Source organism: Aphelocoma coerulescens, chromosome 11, assembly GCF_041296385.1.
Source record: "Aphelocoma coerulescens isolate FSJ_1873_10779 chromosome 11, UR_Acoe_1.0, whole genome shotgun sequence".
Lineage (NCBI taxonomy): Eukaryota > Metazoa > Chordata > Aves > Passeriformes > Corvidae > Aphelocoma > Aphelocoma coerulescens.
Genome location: NC_091025.1, coordinates 5,449,253 through 5,473,334, shown reverse-complemented (window position 1 = coordinate 5,473,334; position 24,082 = coordinate 5,449,253). Strand labels below are relative to the sequence as shown.

The 24,082-nt window shown below is 39.6% G+C and overlaps 1 long non-coding RNA gene across 2 annotated transcripts in view; it reads right to left on the bottom strand.

The window, feature by feature from the left end:
- LOC138116897 (uncharacterized) overlaps positions 1-23,562 on the bottom strand; it is a 179,779-nt gene extending 156,217 nt beyond the window's left edge. For both annotated transcript variants that reach the window (XR_011154390.1, XR_011154391.1), the window contains exon 1: positions 23,470-23,562. This is a non-coding gene — a long non-coding RNA (uncharacterized lncRNA). The remainder of the gene's footprint in view (positions 1-23,469) is intronic.
- Positions 23,563-24,082: the final 520 nt, after the last annotated feature.

The following is a 24,082-nucleotide window of genomic DNA, read 5'->3' as shown; positions in this document are numbered from 1 at the left end:
ATTGCAGCAAAACTCTCAGGCATGTGTGTCAGCAGTGCTGTGAAGCTGTAGATGGGCGTATTCCTGAGCCAACCATCCACAACATTGGTGATACAAGTGAAATGGAGGGACCTGAGTATGAGCAGAAGCAATATCTGACCCCGAACATATATAATGTCCTGAGAATTACAGAGGGAGGCACAGAAGACATCCAGAAAGGTAAAAGGAAGAGGAAGAGACAGGGAAGGGAGGGGAAAAAAAAAAGAAGGGGTATGAGAAAAGAATATTGTCTCAAGTCACTACAGAGAATTAGTCCATTAGGATAATGACTGTGCATTACAGGAAACATTTGTTCTCACACTGCTACTACTGAAGGAATGGCTCATTCTCCACTGCAGTATCATCTCATTTGACCAAGGCAGCAGCAGCAAACTCAGAGTTCAGCCTGAGCCTCACCCAGAACTCTTTACACAGAAGTATAATTAAGGTGCACAGCTCTGAGAGCAGAAGGATGAACACGGGCTACACTGGTTGAGCACTGAAAGGTGAAAGAAGTGTTTCACCTGTTCTCCTCCCCCATATATCCTAGAAGCCATGAACTATGTAAGCCACAAGCACCATGGGATCCAGACTTTGGAATCCTAGATGATTATGTTTATTCTGGTTTTTGGACCTTTTGTTTTAATTTTTTGTTTGTTTCATTAAATGTAAATAGAAATCGATGTTTAACTCCCGGAGCACTTGAGGACATGTCATGAAGACTATAGTCTGCTACTCTTTCCAGAACATATTTCAAGGAGGGAATAAAATAATCAATGAGGCAGCAGGACATGAGACAGTCTGGAGGCCCCATATTTGGTTTAGTGTTCATGAAAACAATAATTAGCCAGGATTAATCAACATAATGGTTTTTAAAATTTAACTTGAGAGTGGAAAGCAGTTAGCTCAGGAATTTTGCCACCAGAATTTTAGCTCCCGTGCAGTCCACAGTGATTGCACTAAAAGCCACAAGTCTTTATTAATCTTCCATGGTTTAAATAAAATAAGCTGGTGGGACACACTAGTGATTCATAAGAAATCAATATCACTACAACCCATATATATTTGTTACCATAGCACTTTTCATGGAAGTCACACACTGCCATGGAGATTAAACCTTGCCTTCACCCATATGGCAAACTTGCTTCAAAACAGAACCTTGGCAAATATGTCCCCAGCTGTACTAATCCTGATTAAGAGAGATTTTGAAATTTCTCATAACTGATAACCTGAGAATCAAAAACATGCATGTACCTGAAAAGAAAACCAAATCTGATGACTCCAGTCATATATAAGGTCTTTACTCTGCACAATGAAAGTCAGTGGGAGCCTTGCTTGTCATCAATGAATGCAGGATGAAGTTAATAAATAAACCTGAAAGTGATAAAGGCAACACTCCATTTTACTGAAATCAAAATTGCTCAAAAGCCTGAAATATCATACATGAAACTACAGATGAATATGGAAAAGAATATCTTGGACAGCAAAATGCATACAGTTCATCCTGATCCCAGCACGGTTCAGAAAAAGAAATTTAAGCCATTCTTCACAAGAGCAAAATATTCCTAGAAAATACAGCATGCTCATCCCTCAGGTAGCCACCACAGCAGCAGGACATATCCTCACTTCTCCTGGGATGAGTCAGGACTAATATCAATGTTATATATAGTTATAAAGGTTAAATATGACTGATTTAGGCAAGATCTCAATCAGGTCCACAGAAGATTTGCTGAACTGATGGTCAAAGAGCAACTCTTTAAGTGACTTATAGATAGCAGCAACTTTTACTTCTAGGGGAAATTACCAGTTTGGACAAGTACAAACAATAATCCACATACAAGATATGTATTCAATCATTAATATAACCCAGATTTTAGTATCAAAAGGAGTTAAAATGCTTTCATGGCTCCCTGCTAAAGCCTGGCCCTCACAGATATGGGATATGGAAGTGCCATGTTGTTCAACAGCTAGAAATGACTTTTCCAGTTACTCCTCCTGATCTGATCACAGTGTGCAACAGGCTCAGGCCAAACCAGAAACCATTTTTAATGCACTATCTGAGTACAAATGATGCTGAAAAATGTCAGAACTATTCCACCAGTTTTAACATCAGAGATTTCATACCAGAAAATGAACAAATGCAGGATATAAAAATAGCAAAAATGAGCGTTACTTTGACAAGACAGGGAAAAAGTGAGAGTGTTGGACAATCCTTTGCCCAGTGGCCTGAATAAAAAAGAAAAAATGTCTGAGGATCTCAAGCTCCTTAGTTTAGATTTTAAGACAATACTTAAATTTTACTCTATTTCTAACATTTAGCTTGGTTTCAGCCAGTAAAATCAAATCTTGAAAAACATTCTGATTTTTTTCTATTATGTGCCTATTGATTTAAACATGTTAAAATAAATTTTTAAAATAATCAAACAACTGATTGTTCATGTGATAGATTAATTCCTGGGGGAACATTTAGGTTTCCCAATGTAAGAAACAAAAGTACCCCTCACACATTTCCAGGAACAAGCAGCAAAGTGACAGCTGCGGTTTGTTCCTGTGAACCTTCATGGCTGTGCTGTCAACAGAGTCCAGTTGTAGCCCATATGAGCTGAGAAAAACAGGATTCTTAGGAGCACAGTCCCATTTCCATGTGCACAGTAAACCCATGCCAAGGTGCACTTGAGCACCTGGAATTCACCACTCTGGAGTGGATTTTAACTAATGTCTGAGAGATTTATGCTGCCAGGTAGCTACCACTCTAAAGCTGCTCTCATGGGTTCTGCAGGATTTGTAAGCCACTGAACACACGAACACGCAGCACCAGTGACTCAAACTTAAGAGGCTTTAGTGATAAAAGCAAGGCTGGCCAGCTGCACATTATAAGAGGTAAAGATGAGAGAGGCTCTCCAGTCAATGGTTTGGAAGATCCTCTCATTTGTATAGCTCAGGGAATCTCTGGGACAGAGGACACTGTAAGGAGCAGAATTTGCAGCATGTGGATCACTGACATCTATGGGACCAGACCAGCACTGCCCAGCTGCTTAAGTCTCGTGGTCCAAGTGGCAGCTTCACTTTTAACAATGATTCCCAGTAGACTTTTTCTCCTTGAACATCTTCAGCTGCTGCATGAATGCAGAAGTTGTTGTTCTTAATTGAACAGCAGAGCATGTGCTGGGACCATCACAAGAGGCTGTGAACACAAACCTCTCATGGGATCAGTGGCAGCTGGTGCCAGGGCACTCCCTTCCTTCAGCACAAAACAAGTGGTCCCTCTTCTATTCACCACAATCTTACTCTCTTCCCTGCCACCAACTCTGCATTTTATTAAAGCAGAAGAAACATCCAAGCCTTCTCTATCTAAGGACTACAACGCATAAGAAGGAAAGTTATGGGGTTTGATTTAAACTTATTTTAAACAAGTCTTTCAGGTATAAAAATAGCTGTTTGTGCTAACATTGAGAGTCACTTACATTACATTAAACAAATAGTCAAGATCAACTATTACTAGACACTTCAAGCCTGAGCAAGTAAACTCTTATTTGAATGAATCATTGGGTCATTTTAATCAGTTAAGTGGCTTAGCCAGGAATGCCTGCCATTCCTTTTGGTTTCAGGAGCTTCCCTACCTGCACTCATCACTACTAAAATAATCCCTCTGCTCCACCCAGCTATTAGGCCCTAATTTATCAAAATCCCTGAACCAGAAAGGGACTTTTAGCGGGTGAGAAGCCCCTTGGAAACTGAAGGATGACTCATGATCCTAAACCTGTGCTGCTGCCTTTGTATTCTTGGTCATTGATAGGCAATTTTAATGAGGCAGACAAAAGTTATAGAAAGCACTGAATAATAGTCAATAAATGCCAGTGTAGTGTATTGGCACTCGCCTAATACAAAGCACCATGGACTTATTAATTCACTGGCTGTTACTTTATTTTACCATGGGATAAGCTGAAGCAGAGGTGTAAGGAGTAATCTCAGCTTCTGTTATTAAACTGTCTGGAAGAGGAAATGTCCCAGAGGAGGGCACTTTGTTCCCCACACACATTTATATAAACACACACCTTATGTGGCGTGTGTTCAAAGCCTCCCTACCTCTGTCACAAACGGGATGTTCACACAAGTGGGAGGATGAGGCCTCTTCCTAATTCAGGTCATGTCATTTGTATGTCCCTCAAAGTTGTAAAGGTCTTTGCTCCATCTGGGAGAAGCTGAGGAGAAATAGACAAAGAGGAACTCCAGAAAGAAAGTCACCGTGTAAGGGATGAAACAAAAGAAATGAGAACATGCCAGGAATAGCAAGGCATGTCAGGAAACAGCAAGAGGATGTACCCTTCTCTCCTCCTAGCTGGAGTTTCATGAAGGTTTTTATTTTGTTCCTCATACTGAGACCTGAAAGAGCAAAAAACTCATTTATCCTAAAGGATAATACTATTGAAAATATAACTGACAGAGCTTGGAGAGATGTGAATTACAATATTAGATACACAACTGAGAGCTTCTTTAGGGGGATGGAAGGTCATAAGGACCTTTAAGGTACTTAAGTTTTAAAAATAGCTAAAATTTCGCTTCTTCAGCCCTCAGCTAAGGTTTCCACAACCACCCTGCTCAGTGATGACAGAGGATTCAGGGTGCACAAAGGTGTTCACGGGGGGAAGAATCTCTGCAGGAGCATGTCCACTGATATCTCAGACAACAGAAAAGGTTCTAGAAATAGATTTTTTGGAACCACTCTACATTCAATGCAAAAAAAAATGCAGAAAGGGGGAAAAGTACAACAGAATGAAGCGAGATTTATGTCAAATAATTCTAACAAAGGTCCAAGAGATATTTCTGATTTCCTGCATGTCCTCAGTCAGGACATTTTCTTCATCCCCTTTGCCACCATTAAAACCAAGGGAAATGCATAACACAAGTGCAAAGAATTCTTCAGTCATTAGCACTGGTTAGGGCTGAAATTTCACCTTTTCAGGAAGAAGTGACCTGTGGAAAAGCTTAAAAAGAAGGTTATATTTTAATCATATTTTAAAAAAAGAAAAAGGCAGGAGGTCTATCTATTCAGTGGGAATCCAACAAGAAAACAATTGTCTTACAAGGGCAATTGAAAATCAAAGTGAATGAGTATTTATAGCAACTGAACTGTTTAAAACAACAAACTGAAACTGCAGCACCAACTACTTCACAAAGTCATATTCTTGAAGAAGGGGGAAAAAAAAGATCAAAGATCTGCAGGCAGCCAGCTCTGCATACAAGTGGCTTTATCAGCTCTTGGCTGTGTTAAAGGGAGTCAGGCATCCTGAAAGAGAAAGCATTTAATGAGGTGATGAACAACACTTTCTTGGCCTTAATTATAAGGATAGGACTAAGCAACAATAATTGCAGGATAAATTATTGTCAAGAGATATTTCCAAACAACAACAAAAAACCCATGTCATTATCAAACAATTATTTTAAGTCTCATTTACATATAAAAAAGAATAAATGGAATAGTCCTCTTTTTCTTTTCCATTTGTGGGGGTGGTGGAAATTTTCAGGGTGGTGCATGGGAATTAGAGGCACTACACCCAATATTGCTAATGACAGATTAATTCTCTGCAGATCACTCTGGGAATTGTGCATTTGTATCCAAGAGCAGAATTCAACACAAGAAAAACTCAAATCTCTGTGATGTGCCCCCAAAGAATCACATGTATTTAATAATAGGAACAGAAGACCAACTTCCTTGCAAAGTAGCTCTTGAACTAAACGGCAGAAAAGTTCCATTTAGGACAGAGAAAATTAAGCTTTAGGTGTAGTAAAGCAGATGTGCACATAAACTGCTCAGACCTTATCAGATGAGCCTTTTTAAAAGCTCAGATAAAAGAAATGAGGTGTACACAGTAGCCTTGAGTCAAACGGGGCTGCAGGAGCCAACAAGGGTATGTCATACCAACAGAGACATGAGATCATGGCAGTTGCTCCAGGGCATTTATCTCAACATCACTTTGTGCCTACAGCTCCCAAGCAGTGGAAGACCAGGAGTTTTTTGGCACCAGGAGTGATGCAGAGCCAGGTCGTCTACTTTCCCACATCAACAAAGGGAGCAAAGTACCAGGCAGATTTTCAAAATGGTTCCTGCTCAGCTTTTAAAAAAACAGTCCCATTTGCAAAAGAACTCAGAAAAACACTCATTGCCATTGGTTTCTGAACTTTGTTTTTTTTTTAATCCTGATTAAATTTGCCATTACCAGCTAGTCATTCTGGGTGACTAAACCAAAGTCCTGATGAAAAGATGGATTTTTTCAGAAGCTGGGGGAGTTTATGTCACAGAAAACACAGTCTCTTAAAATTGTTTTCAATTATTCCTCAAAATCTAGTTGTACCAAAGAACTGGTTACTTCAAATAATAGTAAAATTTATCTCACATATACATACTTAAGAGAAATTAAACATATTCAGTGGTTGTGAATAGAACACCTAAAAGAAAACCAAATAAAATAAGGTTATATTTGAATGTCTTTCCTGTGTGCAGATATTTTGGCAAGTAACTTACCCAAAAACAATGATCATCAATTATGGTTAGAACAGATTGGCATTACCATCATTTGAACATACACAATAAGAAATCTCATTTCTTTCACAAAAAAAAAAGTATTAAATAAAACTGGGTATCCCCAACGTTTTTGCTCTGGTTGAATCCAGATAATCAGGGCAGTGATAATTATTACTGTTCAAGGAAAGCTTATTTTTCTTCTTTATTTGAAACTCTGATAAATTTAACAAACTATTTGAAACATCTAACACAGTTTTCTACAGTAAAATTCTGACAGAAAAAACATAATTTGGGCAACACAGGCTATTTAGTGCCTCTGTTAAAAGGCAGTAAAGATCCAAAACCTGATTTTCAAACTGGATTAAAAACATTTTTTATACATTTCACCCATTTCAGAAAATGAAAAATCCAGTCTATAAATTAGAGACATGACTTCCCACTTGGATTTCAGAGATATTTTTAAGTCCACAGACTACTCCAAAGGAATCTACACAGAACTATGTCAAGAGTAGTATTCAGTAGGCTTGCATTTGCTGTAGTTAAGTCTATCAAATCTACAAGAAAAGCTCCATTAATTTAAAACCCTTCTCAGCTGCACGGTACCAGCTCACAACTTACATAAATGGGTTTATAAGGTGCAAACAACTGAGGAAAAAGTCCTGAGATTCTATAAATGCTTAGAGAGCTAGAAGGTTATAAGACACAGTCAGTTTAATCAAAAGTTAGAAATTACTAAGATTCTGGCCAAATCAGTGGGATATGATTCAGACTCTAGATACTAATTACCTATGACTGTGATGATTCTAGTGACAAGGACAGAATAAATATTTATTTCTTTCTACTGCTTTGCTTACTGACATGAGATGGCACACTAGCAGCTTCATTTCTGCCCTTATTGTGCTTATTGTAAATTAAAGCCTTGGCTCGCAAAGTACAGAGAAGAGCACAGTTCTTATTTCAAAAGCTCCCTCTAGCTTTTCCTAACTGTTCATTACCAGAGTTTTCCTGATGATCTGCTAGAAAAAGCAGCTTAGAGTCAAAGGTGGTCTCATCAGTCTTAGAGAAACACAAGCACATATTGTATAACCAATTTCAAGTAGGTTTTTAATTTGTAAAAGCCACACAGTTAAGATGACGTTAAAAACCCACCCCCTTCTTTTGATTCAAGATCAAAGAGATTTTTAGAAAAGTGACATAACCCTTAGATGTCCCAGAAAACCACATTTGCCACAATTAACCAGCTTCAGTCTCCAAGCCTCAGACTCAGAGAGGAGCTGGAACAGCATGTTCAGAGCAGCGAGGGTTTATTGCAGTTGTGGGCACGTTTGGAATAAACAAGCACAGGTCAAGTTCCCCACGGCTTCGTTCCAGCCTGTGACAACCAGGGGCAGACGGTCAAAGGGAGCTGGAAATGAGTGATCTGGGATTGCAGCACCAGGTCCCAAGGCAGTGGAAACCAGCAGTGCTCCACTGAACTTGCTGTGGCCCCTTTGATTCAGAGCAGCGAGCGCCGGATCCATCAATTCCAAACACAGTGGATGCCACTGACACTGCACAGGTGAAGTGCTCAGATGCACGTGGTCCAGATGCTTCTTTTCATCCAGGGACAAACTAAACAGTCTGGTGACTGCCCTGAGGTCTGGGATAGCAGATGCAGAAATAAATACGAGAAAATGACTGAGATTCTATAGAAAGAGGAGTTAAGGAGATAGGAAGTTTGAAGTTAGGCTTTACCCTGCAAGGCTACCCCAGCGTACTCTCAGAAATTCTGCATACCATGTCTTCTGATAAAACGATATCTGAGACAGCTGAACAAGGTATCTGCTTTCAGGATGCCCAAGGTCTACTCAGTCTTTACCATAAAACTCTTACAGGACTAAGAGATGCCACCACAGGTATTCCAGAAAAGTAAGATGAGAAACCCATCAAAAAGACAGCAAAGAAGTAATGTAAACAGATGAGGATGATAAATAATCTTCCATGGACATGAATAACTCCTATGAGAGAAAGGTGATGCTGTAAAATTACCTTCATTATAAAAAGAAAAAAAGAGTTTGCAGTGGATTATCCATCACAGCTGTGTTTAAACCACAAAGGATGTCTTTAGCTGCAATGGCAGCATGTCAGCAGAACAGAAGAGGACACTGACAGTGGGGAAGTGTCCAGTAAGGATGGATATCTAACACTACCCATAGCTGCTGAGGCAGATCAGCACCACCAGAGTCCCCTCCACTGTTCTCAGACACCAGGGTGAATCTCAGCATGTGCAGCACCCAGGGAGAGCACACACACGAGTACATATCAGACTGGTCCTAACACTGCCAGTCCAAACTGGGTAGGAGCCTCACTCCTGCTGATAATTCCCTTTTATCTTCAGCAACAGAGGTTTTAGAGCCAAAGTCCAGTTCCACTGTTGTGAGTGTATGAATAGGAGAGATTATGGGTACTCAGAAAGCACATTCATAACCTTCTATAGTGCCCTCTGTTCCTGCAGCACATACACTCCTCACTAGAGATATCAGATCAAACAAAGACATATCAATTCAGCAGGTGCTACTGCCCACTCAACCACCACCCAGGGAGTGGACTAGAAACACAGATTTAACCTTTAAATTAAATGGGAATGAAGGGGAATTTCAGTCCTTTTGCAGATCATCACCAGAGGAGCTATGGCCCACATCTTGTGAAATGCTGATATAGATGAGTAGCAAATAATGCATAATCTTCTATATACTTTTTATATAATTTAACTTCCTCCTATCTTTACGCACTTTTACAGAGATCTAGGATTTCACAGCATTAAAGCACTCTGTGTGCTGTAGGAAGGGATAAAAAGACACATTATGAGTTTAAAAACTGAGAATTTCATGGGAGAGTTAAAATTGTCACTAAGGGCAAACCAGAAAGAATTACTGATTTTTCAGACTGCTTCTACATCAAAGGATTAAATAAGAAAACCAGAGTCTTTTATAAACTCAAGCAATCGTACAGACAATGTCAAAGCTATTTGGTCACAAATTGGAGCCATCATTTTCCCTTTGAAGGCCTGCACAAGAAGCTATTCTGCACTGGAACTGCCACAGAAATTGAAGGGAGAAAATGAATGGGACAAGGGAAATATGGACTTACAGTTCTGAAAGAGTGTAAAGTGCTATGTAGAAGCAATATTTATATGAGACACCAGAATGCTAAAGACTTTCCTACCGCCCATCACTAACTGTGATATATGGACTGTGGTTGTCACACATACAGAAGGACAAACCTGAATTGCATTGTCCTCTGTGGAACGAAACTTTGTCCCTGCAGGGAATTATAGTTCCTCCTCACCGTGACTGGAGTGATCTCAAACCCCTCTCTGTTCAGTGGCTATTTGTGGATGCAGGAGAGGGTCCATCATCCAACAGAGCTGGTAAGAAAGACAAATTACAAAAACATCAAGACCCTATTGTGCAGACCAGACTGGTCAGTGGGTCAACAACCAAAGCAGATCAGACAGCCTCAGTTTGTCTTGGCTTTGTAAATTGCCTTAATCAGAGATTTGTGTAAAGACCACCTGCCAGCCTAAATTCTGTGGGCTGACATGGAAAGAAAGCTCTGATGCTCCTAACTGGAACAGGTTCAGACCTTCACCTTCTTTGAGATGATCTGTACCAGCAACCTATCTCTGTTCTCACTGTTTTCATAGCATTTGCATGGTTTTGCCCCAGTATGCTACACTTAGTACTGCAATTATTTACAATAACTCATAATCATGACAGCAGCAAAAGCTCTGACAGAAGAGAGGAGATGGAAGAGGAAACTCCTTCTCTGAGTTCAACAGAACTGACAAACATCAGCCATCAGGAGTGCCATGGAAAAAGCCATTGGCAGGTGTAAGCAGCTCTGCATCTGTGCCACCTGACACCAGAACTCAGCATCAAACCCATCTGTACACACACAAATATCCAGCAAATTCCTTCTGGGCTAGAGAAAGCAGTGGGTCCATTTAACTGATTATATTCCCTAGAAGTCTCCCAGCATTGCTCTTTTAATGTATTCTTCTCTAAATACGTTTCTTGCATGTATATATTTCCATTTTCCTTGAGATTTCAAAAGAGTTGGCATTGTTAACTTTGAATATTGCTAGTTAATTGTTGGTGGGAAAAGACAAATTATGAGCAGGGGAACTGTTCTGGGAGGATTTAGTGTATTTGAATAATTCAGACCCCTGCCGTTAACATGACAGGATTGTTTTTCTCCTGCAGTAGCCTGCTGCTACAAGAATTAAAACTGTCGTGGCAGGCTACAGCTTGGGCTAGGCCTTAGTAATGAGCTTTATCAGTCAATAAATGATTTTATGCAGCAAATTAAACTGTAAATTTGGTTTAGGTGGTAAATATTTAGAGAATAAAGATATCCAGCTAATGAGGAGGACTGGGTGGGGGAAAAATGTAATGCAAATGTCAATCCTTTAAATCTTTGGTAGGCTAAATCTCTGCAGAAAGTTTACTGCCACTGCCTTCTTTGTTTTCTTATCTTTTTTTTTTTTTTTTTGGCCTTTTTAAACAGCAAGGGAATGCTATCTCAACTGTATTTACAGCTGCTGGAGAAGGAGGCAAAGACTTTTGTGAGGTATTGTGGAGCCAAAATTCCATGCACTCACTTGACTCTGATTGAAGCATTAAATGGCCTCATGTTGAAAGCACTTGTGCAAGAGAGACATCGTAGGCTGCTCCTGGCTCTACCTACAGGTTACACACAAAGAGATGTGTTTGGCCCTCAACTTGTAGCAAAAGGGAGCAGCAGCAGCAATCAGCACAGGCAGCCAGTGTAAAACATTCCCCTTTCAAACAGGAGACTGCTGGCAAGGTGACCTTTGGGCTCCCATCTCCCTCCCAGCTCACCCAAATCCTGCCCTGCTCTGTGGCCCACCCTGGAGGGCACGTGTGCAGAAAGGGATTCTGAGAACATCGATCGACCAACAGGAGGAACACGGTTTGAAAAGGCACATCTGGATTAACGTGGATGAAAGTGCCTGAACAAATCAGCTGCACTCGTTCAAAGGTCAGGTGATTAACAATATGCTGTTTCAAAAGCAGGCAGGGAAATGCCCTACTGGAAAGCTGATTTCCAAGATGAGTCCTTGACTTCCAGCTATGCTCCAAGGATTATTCTCTCTCCAGGGAAGTTTTGGAAAACTTATTAATCTTGGCAAGGGCATTCATTTCCAAGATGAAAATTTAGAATGTAATTTTTTTTTTTTTTTTTTTTACTCTGGCCAAAAAAATCAGCTTTCAGAGAAAAAAAAAAAAAGTATGGGAAAAAATGTCTGTCAGCCCCATAAAGAATTTCTGGAACTCATCCTAAAGCTTGGAGTGTTAACCATGCTGTCCTTTATCAGTTTCTAACAGTAGCAGCCTTTTTTTTGTGATTTCTGCTGGATCCATTATTCTATACTTTCTGACAAGAAAAATATATGCAGCCCCTAATAGAACCCCTGAAACAATGGCTTTATTTATGCCTTCCAGGTGACACTGCCAGATGGTAAAATCCCAGGCAAAAAAAGCCAGAAGTGCCTGTACACTATGTAGGGCTGACACAGAACCTACTCCAAGACAGAGAAACCATCTCCTTTCCTGAGAATGACAAGAGAACTAAGAACTGATTCCAGAAGCTCAGCTTTGAGGTGATTCCAGCCTCAGACACAGCACAGTGACAACACACAGAGAAACCCCCAACCACCACAGAGCCCCCAGGCTCCATGTTCCTCCTCTGGGGGAGCTCCTTGCTGATGCTCAGGTCAAGGTCAGCGTTGACATTTTGAAAACCAGTTGATAAGGTATAAAGCAAAGTCTGCACAAGGCTTTAAAGCAAAATTTGAAAAGGACACAGTTACATATTGAAAGGAAATTGAGCCGCAGAATACCCCAGTAAAACTCAGTTGGACCCACACATTGTACACTCCAAACAATATGCTATTAAGTGCAATAAATCCAAACAGCACCCTGGAGATCTGTTTGGAAGATCAGAATATATATTGGGGATATAATATGGAAGGCTGTTTTTAACATGAAATCCATTCGATTGCAAGCTGTTGATGTTAACTGTTTCTTGAAAGACCCAATATACTAATGCAGTTTATTTACATGGCAGAGAACAAAACTTCATGTATCACCTTCTCTATGCCTTTCTTTGATTAGATTGCCTCACTTTAATTACTAAATTCTGTTAAAGGCCTTTCCACACAGATGTAATTTCATGCAGGTGTTACCTGGTGTAATGAAACCAGATGTTTCCATTGGAATAGGGTTCTCTCATTTGAGATGTGTGTGTTGCAATAGCCTGATTTGTATATCCATCAGTTCAAAATGGAAAAAAAATGTGTCTGGGAGTGTTAACTGAGATGAGACTGTGAGTACAGAATGGGTAGTGCCACCTGTTGTCTCCTTTTCCATACAAAAGTCTTCTACTTGTACATAACTTTACTTTTAAATATCTTCCCCTACTGTTCCTATTTTGATTAATCCTGCATTTAGGAGCTCTGTGTACAGAGACACAGATGTATACGTGGAAAAGGCATGTCTGTTCCTCAATTAACACAACCTTTTTCACTGATATTTTAACATCTTGTGCTTCACATAATCTGTGAAGCTTTCCAGCTAATTTCTACAATGGACCAGAAACTTCTTGGCTGGTTACAGAAGGAAACAAAATATGTTTACTGAGGTAAATCAGCAGCAATTAAAAACAAATCAAAACAAAACAACCCTTCAAATATCATTTTATTGTAAGAAAATAAAAATTTTCATTACTGTAGAATCATGACTAGCCAAATGACAGACCAAAGGCTTAAAGTGACAGAAAGAAGGGCCAATGTGCAGAAACACAGAGAGAAGATGAATCCCATATCATTCCTAGGGTGATAGCAATTCTGGAAGAATTTCTGTAACACCCAAATTTTGAATAAGTTTTCTGATAAGCCCAGTTTGCCAAACACATCATGGTCAGAGAACTTGTTACCCATCAACCGGCACTGTCAGGCACTGGGGAAAAAATCCTCACCATCACACAGAGGCAAAAACCTGGGGAATTAGCACAGAAAGATTTTGCCAGTTCCAAACTTCCATAAAACAGTTGTGATGAAATACTCAGATTTCAACCCAAAAGGAGCAAACCCAGCCCCAGTGACTCCAATTGGCCATTCCAACATGAGCCTGAGTCAGAACCTCTTCCCATTTTTCCCCATTGTTCTGTCAAGCCCTGATGCTGCACAGATGACACCAGCCCAACCCAGGGCTCAAGCTCAGAACAATGAAGAGAGAAGGGCCTATGGGCACCAGCAGAAAGTTCAAAACTAACAGAAAAAAAGCAGTGGCACAAAAGCCTTGCCAGCCAGCCAGCTTGAAATGATTGAGACACTCTTTTTTGGGGTTAGTTCTTTTAATATTAAAAACAAACAAATAAAGTTCAAAATATTCAGAAATTACGCTGCCCTCCCCTCTTTTTCCATCTATATTCTCTGCTAACTTTTAATTCTTTTGCAAAGCACACATCACTTGGTAGGCACATGAAGGCCACTCTGCAAGGTGGGGTCTTGGGCACGAGGATGACACACAGCAAACACAAGGCTGCACAAGCACACACGTGCAAACACACACACACACACAGAGCCATTTTATATCTGTAGGCTCCAAATCTCTGTCTTTACAACTGCATTTCTGAATGAATTCATTTTTATTTTGTGTTGTTTTCAGGGTTTCTTTTGGGGGGGGAGGAAAGGGAAGATATAGGCTAGTCAACTAAACCACTGTCTGCCCTCATTATTTCAATTCAGGGACTGACAGTACAAGACTTAATATTACAATAAAGCAAAACTGGTGTCAGCAAAAAAAAAAGTTTCGATGACACACTGATATGGAACACTATGATACACTGGTAAAAACTATGTGAAAACCAGAAACACATAAGACTGCAATTTAATCTTTTTATTTGAAATATAAATATTGTTACTATCAAGCTTGACAGTATAGAAAATGTGTGCCCTGCAGCCTTCTGACAAAACAAAATTTATATTTAAAACTTCCTGAAATAATGCCTTTCATATGTGGAGTTTTGTCACATTGCAGCAGCTCTGAGCCTACCTTATGGTCCTGCACCTTTAATTATTTTATGCCTAGAAGACACATTTTAAATAGAAGAGGCGGGTTACAAGAGTTTTGACAGCTGTGGATGATTAAAATACTGACAACATGCACTATATAAAATTCCCTGAGGTTTTAGCTGGGTACTCACGCGAAAGTCAGCGATTAGATTCCCTCCCCCCCTCCAAATCCCACCAGCATGAAATGTTCCTATCACTGGCCTGTTACCCCTTCTCTCTTTAGGCAATGCAACACCCCCTACACTTTTTTTTTGTTTGTTTTAATATCTCAAGGCCACATACTTGAAAATTGGTCAACAAATTTGATTTAGTAATCTGTTCCCGTTTAACAAATATGCAGCCAGGTTTCATTACCAGCTGTTCTGTATCATTGCATGAATGGAGGGAAGGGAAACCATTTAAAACATATGAATGGTTTTAGGTTTAATTTTCATCAAACTCCCTTACACGAGTGTTATAACTCGGTGCTAATTTTCTGGCCTCTTGACCTACATGTTTGGGTTGTGCAAAATATTATATTATGAGGGAATAAGAGTGCTCCCCAGTTCAGAAAAACACTAAAGTACATTCTCAGCCTTAGCTCTGGCAGCTGCCTCCTGGCTTCATACGCTTGAGTTATAAGTTTTGGATCAACTGGGATCCTACTCCTCAAGTTCTTTGAATTAAAAGCTGCATATGAAATAATATTAATTATACTGACCTTGAGCTGTAACTATGGCTGTGTCAGTCTGTCCCTCTCTTCTGGTTAAGGGGTCAAAGAAATTCTAGAAGTGAATCACCTCCAAAAAATACATGAGCAATTGCAGAGTCAGACTATCTGGATGTGGGCACAAATTATTGGATATTTTTATTACCTTTAATTCATTTTAAGTTGTTTAGACACTTCTAAATGCAAGAAAAGACAACAAAGAAAATCTTATCACTGACAGAGGAGACTTATCATTTGGACATTCCTCTTAACCCCAGAAGACAAGGCAAAGATGGATTTGGAATAAACCAGTTTCCACTCTGATGCTGGGAAAGCATCTCCTCCTTCAGTCCCATGAAGTCCCTCTCTGGCAGAGGTGAAGTTTAAGGATGGATGGGAAGGAAAAACTCCAGTGCTCTAAATAAAGCATAAATGATCCAGGGATATTCAAAGTCAGAAAGAAAAAACAACATCAAATGTTGGTGTCATGGAAAATGCAGAAAGTATGGAACCCCAAAGTTCCATACCACATAGGGAAACAGGGTGCAAAAAAAGGACAAGGTTCTTATCCTTGCAGTGCAGTCAATGCAAGTTGCTGAAGCAAAATTACAGAAATGAGAGCCAAAAATAGTTGACGTATTTGACTAAAAAAGCACAAGGACAAAAATAAAAATTTCCCAAATGTTCCTATTATATTTGACCAAGGCAGAAAACACTCCTTTTAATCATCAATATTTGTAAACAGAATGTTTGATATATTTTTTTCTATTAGAAATAAGGAGAGACCATCCCTTCCTTAAAAAATCAGAAATCCACCAGATACATACTGCAGGAATTACTCACAGCCACAGAACATCATGCAATACTTCGCTTCCTAGGAAAACATTACTGATTGCAAAGTGTATCTGGAAATGATGCCCATAAACAAGTGCCTTCATCCATGTGCCTTGAGGATTTTCAAGTGCATCAGATAAGCAAATAGGACCTTCTCAGCCTGCTCTGCATGTCTTTTTAAAAAAATAACCATGGAATATTTAGAGCATCCTCATCACCCCACCCTGGGGAAAATGAGTTGTTAAAAATGCTGGAATGCAATCTCTGTCAAAAGAGACTTTACATCAGTCGCCCTGGCCACCTGCTTTTTGTTGTTTTTCACATTCTTAGTAAAGCAAAAGAATGAAATACATAACCTGGTGTCCTTGTCTTCAAATCTTCATTGTTATATATAGGATATTGCTGAGTATTTTATGGCTACTGCTGTTTCCTCAACAGACTGCCCAATACAGAGGTGCAAGCATTGGTCTGTAAAACACAGTGACCATTGGAGCAGTTCAGCCACACAACTCAGCTCTTTCTGGCCTCCCAGTCCATTCCATCTATCACGCTGTACATTCCTGGTTGAATCATCACTTTCCAACTGGTTTTGGCTTTTCACAGCGCACAGCTCCTAATGCACACGCTGATCTGTTCAAGGTCTGCCTCTCATCTTCCTTTGCACAAGTAGTTGCAGCTTAGTATTTTTGAATCCAATTATGAAGAAAGATGAGAATGAAATGGGAAATAAAAACGTGACAGGTAGAATTACACAAGAAAATGGTATTGTACGCTTGCTTGATGCCAATTGGTTTTCTTAACTGTTTAAAGTCCGTAACACAGCATAAAATAACCCAGCAGTAGTGGTCTGCCAGCCATTTTTGACATGTTTTAAGTCAATTTAATCAACTTCATGGCAGCTCTAATACATTTTGGCTGCTGAGGATCTCAGCAGACACACCATAGATGACCTCTATGGCAGGGAGGATGGGGGATGAAAGAGCAAACAAGTGCTTTTATGAAAGACAAAATGAGAATTTTGAGGTTTTAGTGTGGTTTCCTTTTCTTCCTTAGCTTACAAAAGTGGCAATATTTAACTGTTCAATAAATGAGCTAAAGGTTCAGCACTCCTGAGCGCCACCATTACCAGTAATTTATATTTCCTTTCATGTGTTTCTGCGCATTGTTATTGATAGAAACTTTTAAAGTCCACTCAGCTGAGACTGCAGACAGGTCACTGCCAAGGAGCAAGTGGAAATGAGAACAGCCAAGTGACAGCACACCAAAGTGACATCCTACAACTGAGTAATTCCTCAGAACACGTTGTCTGGGTATGTTTCTCAGAATAAAGACTCCCTGAGAGTGACCAAAAGCTGTAAAAATTTCCATGCACCAAAATTTATGATGTTAATGTCATTCTGCTGCTTATTTCAGTACTAGAAGTTACAGAAGGTAAGGAGGTGGGGGGAAAAAGAGAATAAACCTTTAAATTACCTTAGACACATAACCAGATTTTCAGTTTAGCCTTCAGAACAATCTTAATATCAGCATTTTCTCTGGAGGATGATATTATGAAATAATAGACATAAGCCCAATAATAGCTATCAACTTCTTTGGAACTTTGTGAAACTCATCTCATTCATATTTGAAAGCACTCTCAGATCCAGACAGCCAACTGCTGTTGAAAGCAAGGTACATTTAAAATTGAGCACTTTGGGCTTAATTTATGTTCCCAGCTACAGCTTTTGGGATGCTGTACATTAGCCATATACATGCTTTTACATATTTCTAAGAAAAATGGTCCTCAGAAGATGATGAATAGTATGCCTTACCAGAAAATATATGACAGGTTCTAAAAATGGTACATTTTAAAATTGGTATAGATATTTATACTTGCTCTGATCCTCTGAGATGTATATTGAAATTTGTAATATAAACAGCAAAGGGCATTCCAAGACAAGCAAATTAAAATGAATTCTGCATCATTCTCTCCTGTCCTATTATTGTAAGTTCTCAGGAGGCCTACAAAAATTTGTATTTGAACTAAAAATGTATGTAAATCTAGTAAAAGTTACTTTAGAAAACCCTAATCTTTTATTAGATCACAGTGTAACTGATGTTTAAAATAAGAAGTTAGGCCTATTATCACAATATATAAACAGAGTCTGATAGACTATCACTAGCATGCTGTCTCCTTATAACATTTTACATTGTGCTTTCCTACATATATTAAAATGTATACATCAGCATCAATTCAGGATGAAAGAACTTTATTTTTTTAGAAAGCAATACCATCCCCATCTCTAAGAAAGAGCTATTTATCACCATCTGCTAAAACCACTGCTCATTCTTAGTCTCTTGGCAGTAGCTTTTACTCTTTCCTCCTGGGCTGCTGTTCCCAGGTAATAACCTGGGCCTAGGTAGGACCTCCCCAGCCTTGGAATCGTTAGTAGTGCCAGACCCCCCCTTAACATCTGTCTACCCTGTTCTGGAAACACTCTGATGAAGCCTGCATCATTACTCAATTCCCCTCATGGTTAGAAAGTTTTCCTCCCAGTCATCCTAATGCATCTTGGCTGAAAATTAAATTGGTTTCTTTTAAATTCCCTCAAGTGGAGGGAGAACAATAAGCACCAGCCTTTGCGTAACTTTCTCATATTGGAGAGACTATCATGATGATTTCTCTGTAGGTTTATCAGTTCCCACAACTTTTCTTCATAGATCATGTTCTATAAATTTCAGATTTTCCTGTCACACTCCACTCAATTTAATATGCTTTCTTGATATGTAAAATATGGTGCCCAGTGCAGTTCTTTAGCTGTGCACACTCCACTGGATTTTTTTTCTACAAAGACATTATGTGTGACAAAACCAAAAGTTGAAATTAGGATAATTCAGCAACATCTTACCCCTTTCCCCAGGCTAGTTAGTCTTTCAGAGAAAGAAATCAGATGGATTTGCTGAGAACAAATCATTTCAATCTTATATTATCTTTTACAACCCTTTTATCATCTGAAGAGTTAGAAAGATTTTTTTTTTTAAGACTTGTTCCAGTGTATTTTCAGGAAAAGTGATTGGGCTGACTGGCTTATGAATTCCAGAACCCTTGTTTTGCTTCTTTTAGAAAGGTACATAGAACACTTACACTTTTCTCATGTTTATGGCTTCCCTCATCCTCTAAAATTCTCAGAATATAATTTAGCACTTGCTGAGCAGAAACCCATGCTGGTGGTTCATTCGTATGAAATGAAATGATTGATGGACTCATTCTAAGAACTTCCTAGAGAGCAAAACAGCTAAAAATTCAAACTGAATTTACAGAAGCCATCCAGCTTCCCACTCCAAGCAAATCCATAGGTGAAAGTTCCCACTCCAGGTCAGGCAGTGCCCCACATACTTGGTCATACACATCTCTGCTTCCTGGCTCTGCGCATTCAAGAATGACCAAATTCATGGAGTTAAATTGCCAGAAAAATAAGTATAGGGGGAAAAGATACTCCTAAAGATGCCAGAGTGTGCAACTGCAAGAGACTGGGGAGGTCAGTGATACCTTCCAGCAGCTGACAGTTATTAGGTCAGTTTTCCTACCAAGTGTTATCTCATCAAAGCAGTGCAAGGAATACACCATCAAATTCTGGCTTGTTAGAAAGAAAAAAAGGAAGAATTCAAAGCTGAGGAATACCAGCAGAGTCCAGGTCTCCAAAAGCTTTCACTTTGGGGTTTTATGCTCATTTCAAGATGTTTCCTTCTATTCAACACATCTCTTCCACAGGTGTCCCAACCTGGTTGCTCCTTGAGTGCACAGCATATCATTCACACAGTCATTTGATTATTGTAAATACACATCACTTCTAAATAAGCTATAAGCATTTAAAAACTGGTATGTATGACAGCTCTTCAGAGACCTTAAAGTTGTAAACACACTGATACAAGCAACAATTTGTAAGGTATGGATAACTCCTGAGGTGGAGTGCAGAGACTGCCAGAAAAAATAATGCAAATGCCATTTTCTGAGTTGCAAGAAAATTACCCTTCTCTGTTCTCCTCCCACAGTATCACCCTTGCAGTCCCTCACAGATACCACAGCAAGGCCACACCTCAGTTAACACAGCTGTCACTCCTTCTATGTCTCAAGGAACAGGAGTGAGAAGTGAGAACCAGAGCCAGGGACCTGGTCCCAGCCTTGCCACCACTTTCCCACCGTGTTTCTGGCAGTGGACTGGAAACATCAGTGCAGTTGTAAGGTTCCACATGTGAATAAGGTGGTTGCAGGATGGGTTTCAGGTTTGTGCTTAGCTGAAGGGAAACTTTAGTAACAGAAGGCAGGCAACTTGAAACCTTTAGCAAGCATTAAATGCCCTTAATTAAAAAAAAGAAAGAAATTGCTGTCTTTGTGAGCTGCCCCATCTGAATAGTTATAAGGTACCATGGGAAAAAGAAGTCTTTATGAAGAGCCAATTCATGTGTTATGTCACTTGTGCACTAAAGACTATAATATCTTCTGAAATTATAGAAAGGAGGAGGATATTTTTCGTAATTGTTGGCTACTTGGGCCACTGAAAGTAAGTATGTTTCTCTGGGTACAACTAATTCTGTTTGTAGTTTCAGAGACCACTGCCAATATTTCAATAATATATATACATTACGAACTGCTACAGCTGGCAAGGTGTATCTGTGTTGTCTATTCCAGGGAAGGATTTTGCTGCCTATTCAAAATGAATAGATTCAGAAGTGGAATCCAGCATGGAAAATGAAGGAAGGTCAGGGGAAGGGTAATATTTATGGAAGATTGAGCATTTTAGTGTGCTACTGGCTTCAGGGTCTGCGCTCCCTAAAAATACTGGGTTTTGTGCACCGGAGTGCTGAGCAGACAGAGTATAAGTAAAGCATTTGTTTGAACCTTCACAAACAGGCAGTTGCTTAGTATTCAAAAGAGAAAAGAAAAGGAACTTCTACATTTTATGCTGCTCTAGAGAAGAAACATTTTACCCGAATAAGAAACCAAATAAGGGCTTTTCAATCGACAAGAGCAAAGCGCTCAGAAATACGTCTTGGCACTTGCATCTTTCTGGAACGTCTCTTGGTGTTGGGGGATGGCATGGAACAAGTACATGGAGAGCTGTGAGACAGTTCTAAAGGATGCATCAAGTGCACCAGAGGGTTGTAAGATGGTCTGAAGGTTTGAGAGAGACATGGGGGCGGGTACTTGATATCCCCCAAGAATTGCCAGCCACAATTAAGATGCAAATAAACAGCGAGAGCTAACACTAAGTGGCTGAAATAATTTTCTGGAAATACATGATTGCTAGTGAGCTGAAGAATGTGGGAGAACTATGCAGTGCCAACAGCTGCCTGGTTCAAATGTTTAAATCTAACAGGACTACAAAAACTCTCATCCTGCTGTGACCAACCATTCATTGAACCAATGTTCATACCCAACCTGTAAACAACATTATCTTTCCATGTTGGTAGTCAAATGTGTATGCTCAAAGACAGAAATGGACATTAATGCTATATAACAGAACTTCTTTTCGACACCTACAGAGCCATTTTGATAGAAAAGAAGATGTAAATATAAAGTCCTGTAAATAATGAAATATGGAAAACTGTCATTACTAGCAACCAGAAAATAATTTTCAGAGCTTACAATTATCAGTCTTTAAGCATTAAACTCAGGAGTGGGAGGACACAGGGGAAGCAGCACAACAAAGTAAAAACAGTGACCCTAAAAACACCCTTGCAGATTGCAGCGTGGATTGGGCAAGAATGAGAAGGAATTGAAGTACTTTTCTTCTTCATAGCACAGTGCTTTGGGTCCCTGATGCAAAACACGTGAGCACTATGTCCCTGCTCTTCCACACCCTTCCAAAGGCTGAGGCCTCCCACAGGAACATTTTTAGCATGATAGGGGCCAAAAAATAAAAACAATTTACGTTTTTGCTCAGTGCCTCTTCCGGAGTTCCTACTAATATCAATTAATCACAAGTGGTCTATACCTTAACCCCATGTCCTAAGTGGGTACTTCCTAACCCCAACTTAGAACTGGTTTCTGTCTTGATTAATTAAATTATCAAACTTGTATTTGCTTGAGTTGGAACATATTGGACCTCTGACTCCTCAGACTTATTTTCATGTGCCTGGGAGCAAAATTCCAGTTAGATATCTATATTAACTCTGCAGCTCCTCTTTCCATATCAGGCATGCTTTGCTCACAGCCACAAATGTCCCTGAGCAAGAAATGAACAGTGCTCCAAGGTTCAAGGATACAAAAGCAGGTCCTGCACCCTCCTCTATTTCCATGCACTTTTTTTTTTTTCCCTGCAGTATATACAGCGACTTACAGGAAGCTACCAGCAGTGGAAAGTTGTAATTCATTGGAAAATAATCTGTGCTTTAAGGAACAGGCACCTTCTTACTGGATCTTAAATAATATATCACATAATGCAATTATTCTATGTCTCCTGGTCATCACATGGTCTTGGGGAAATCAGAGTCAGATTTTTAATATTGAGTATGTAAGGATCCTATGGAATTACAGACTATATAGAACTATTCTTGTCTGCATAACCAAACGTCTCACCAGAACAAGCAATTTTTATTAAAAATTATGACCTGTCCTCTATTTCACACATAAAAATAAAATGCAATAAGCATTTTTTTGGGATGGTTGCTTACCCAAAACATACCAGACAATTACACAGTATGCTGTTTTAATTAGCAAATCTCCCTCTCAACAGGTCCCATTTGAAATGTGTGACACTCCTCTCTGTACCCCATGGCTGGAGTAGAGTTGTATTACAATCACATCTCCAGTCAAAGAACATTGCCATTTTTTCCTAGATCAGACACCTGCTATCAATTTGAATGGTATCTGATTGAATATTTGTGCAGGAAGGACAAGAATCAATTATTCATGAGTACTAAACAATAGACTGTATAAACACAGTTCATGAACCTGAATCCTTTACAACCTAGCTTATCTTCGATACATTTATAAGGGCAGTCACATCTTTTAAACAACTGACATATTTAAGTCCCCCAAAAAAAGGGGGAGGGATAAAAGAGGAAACCTGTTTTTGTTGAAGACAATGTGAGGTGGTTTGGATTAAGTGGACTTTCTGTTCTTTTGCTTATAAAAGTGGTGATATTTAACAGTTTAACTAAATTTAACTAAACATCTCATGTGACAGATGTTTCCCTGAGCGCTCCCAGCTCACATTCTGCTGAACCAGGCCATTTGGGTAATTTAACTGAACACAAAAATATATGCAACTATTGGATCCTTACCCATGAGTCCTGTGTGTGTTTTGGACTCCTAGCTGTCCTTGGCAACTTAGCAGAACAAAACATTTTGAGGTTCTCCTGTCACTGGGTCTTCTCCATTGCAGGAACCTGTGTTGTTTCCCTGGCAGCCTCTTCACTTTTAGGTTTCCAGCACAGTTCAATTAAGCTCAGCTGGCTCTGCAGTGCTGATCTGGTTGGATTCATGCCAGCTGAAATCCTGCACCTTGGTGTCTCAGCTGAGTATGGTAATACAAACGTGGCTGATGTCAGATGGGGGAAAGCCCGATCCACACTTCCAGGGAAAATGTAATCCTGACATCATGCTGGAACGATACAGTAGAGACCAGCAAATACCGTATTCTGTTAAAAAAACTTCCTCTCTCCAAACAAGGCTGTTAATGGTGCTGTCATGTTTAATACATTTTTATGTATACTCCTTTTATTTTCTGGGTTGGTTTTGCCTGGGGTAGAGTTTGTTTTCTTCATAGTAGCTTGTATGGGGTGTGTTTTGGATTTGTGCTGAAAACAGTGTTGATAATTCAGGGATGTTTTGTTATTTCTGAGCAGAACTTACACAGAGTCAAGGCCTTTTCTGTGCCTCACCCCACCAGAGAGG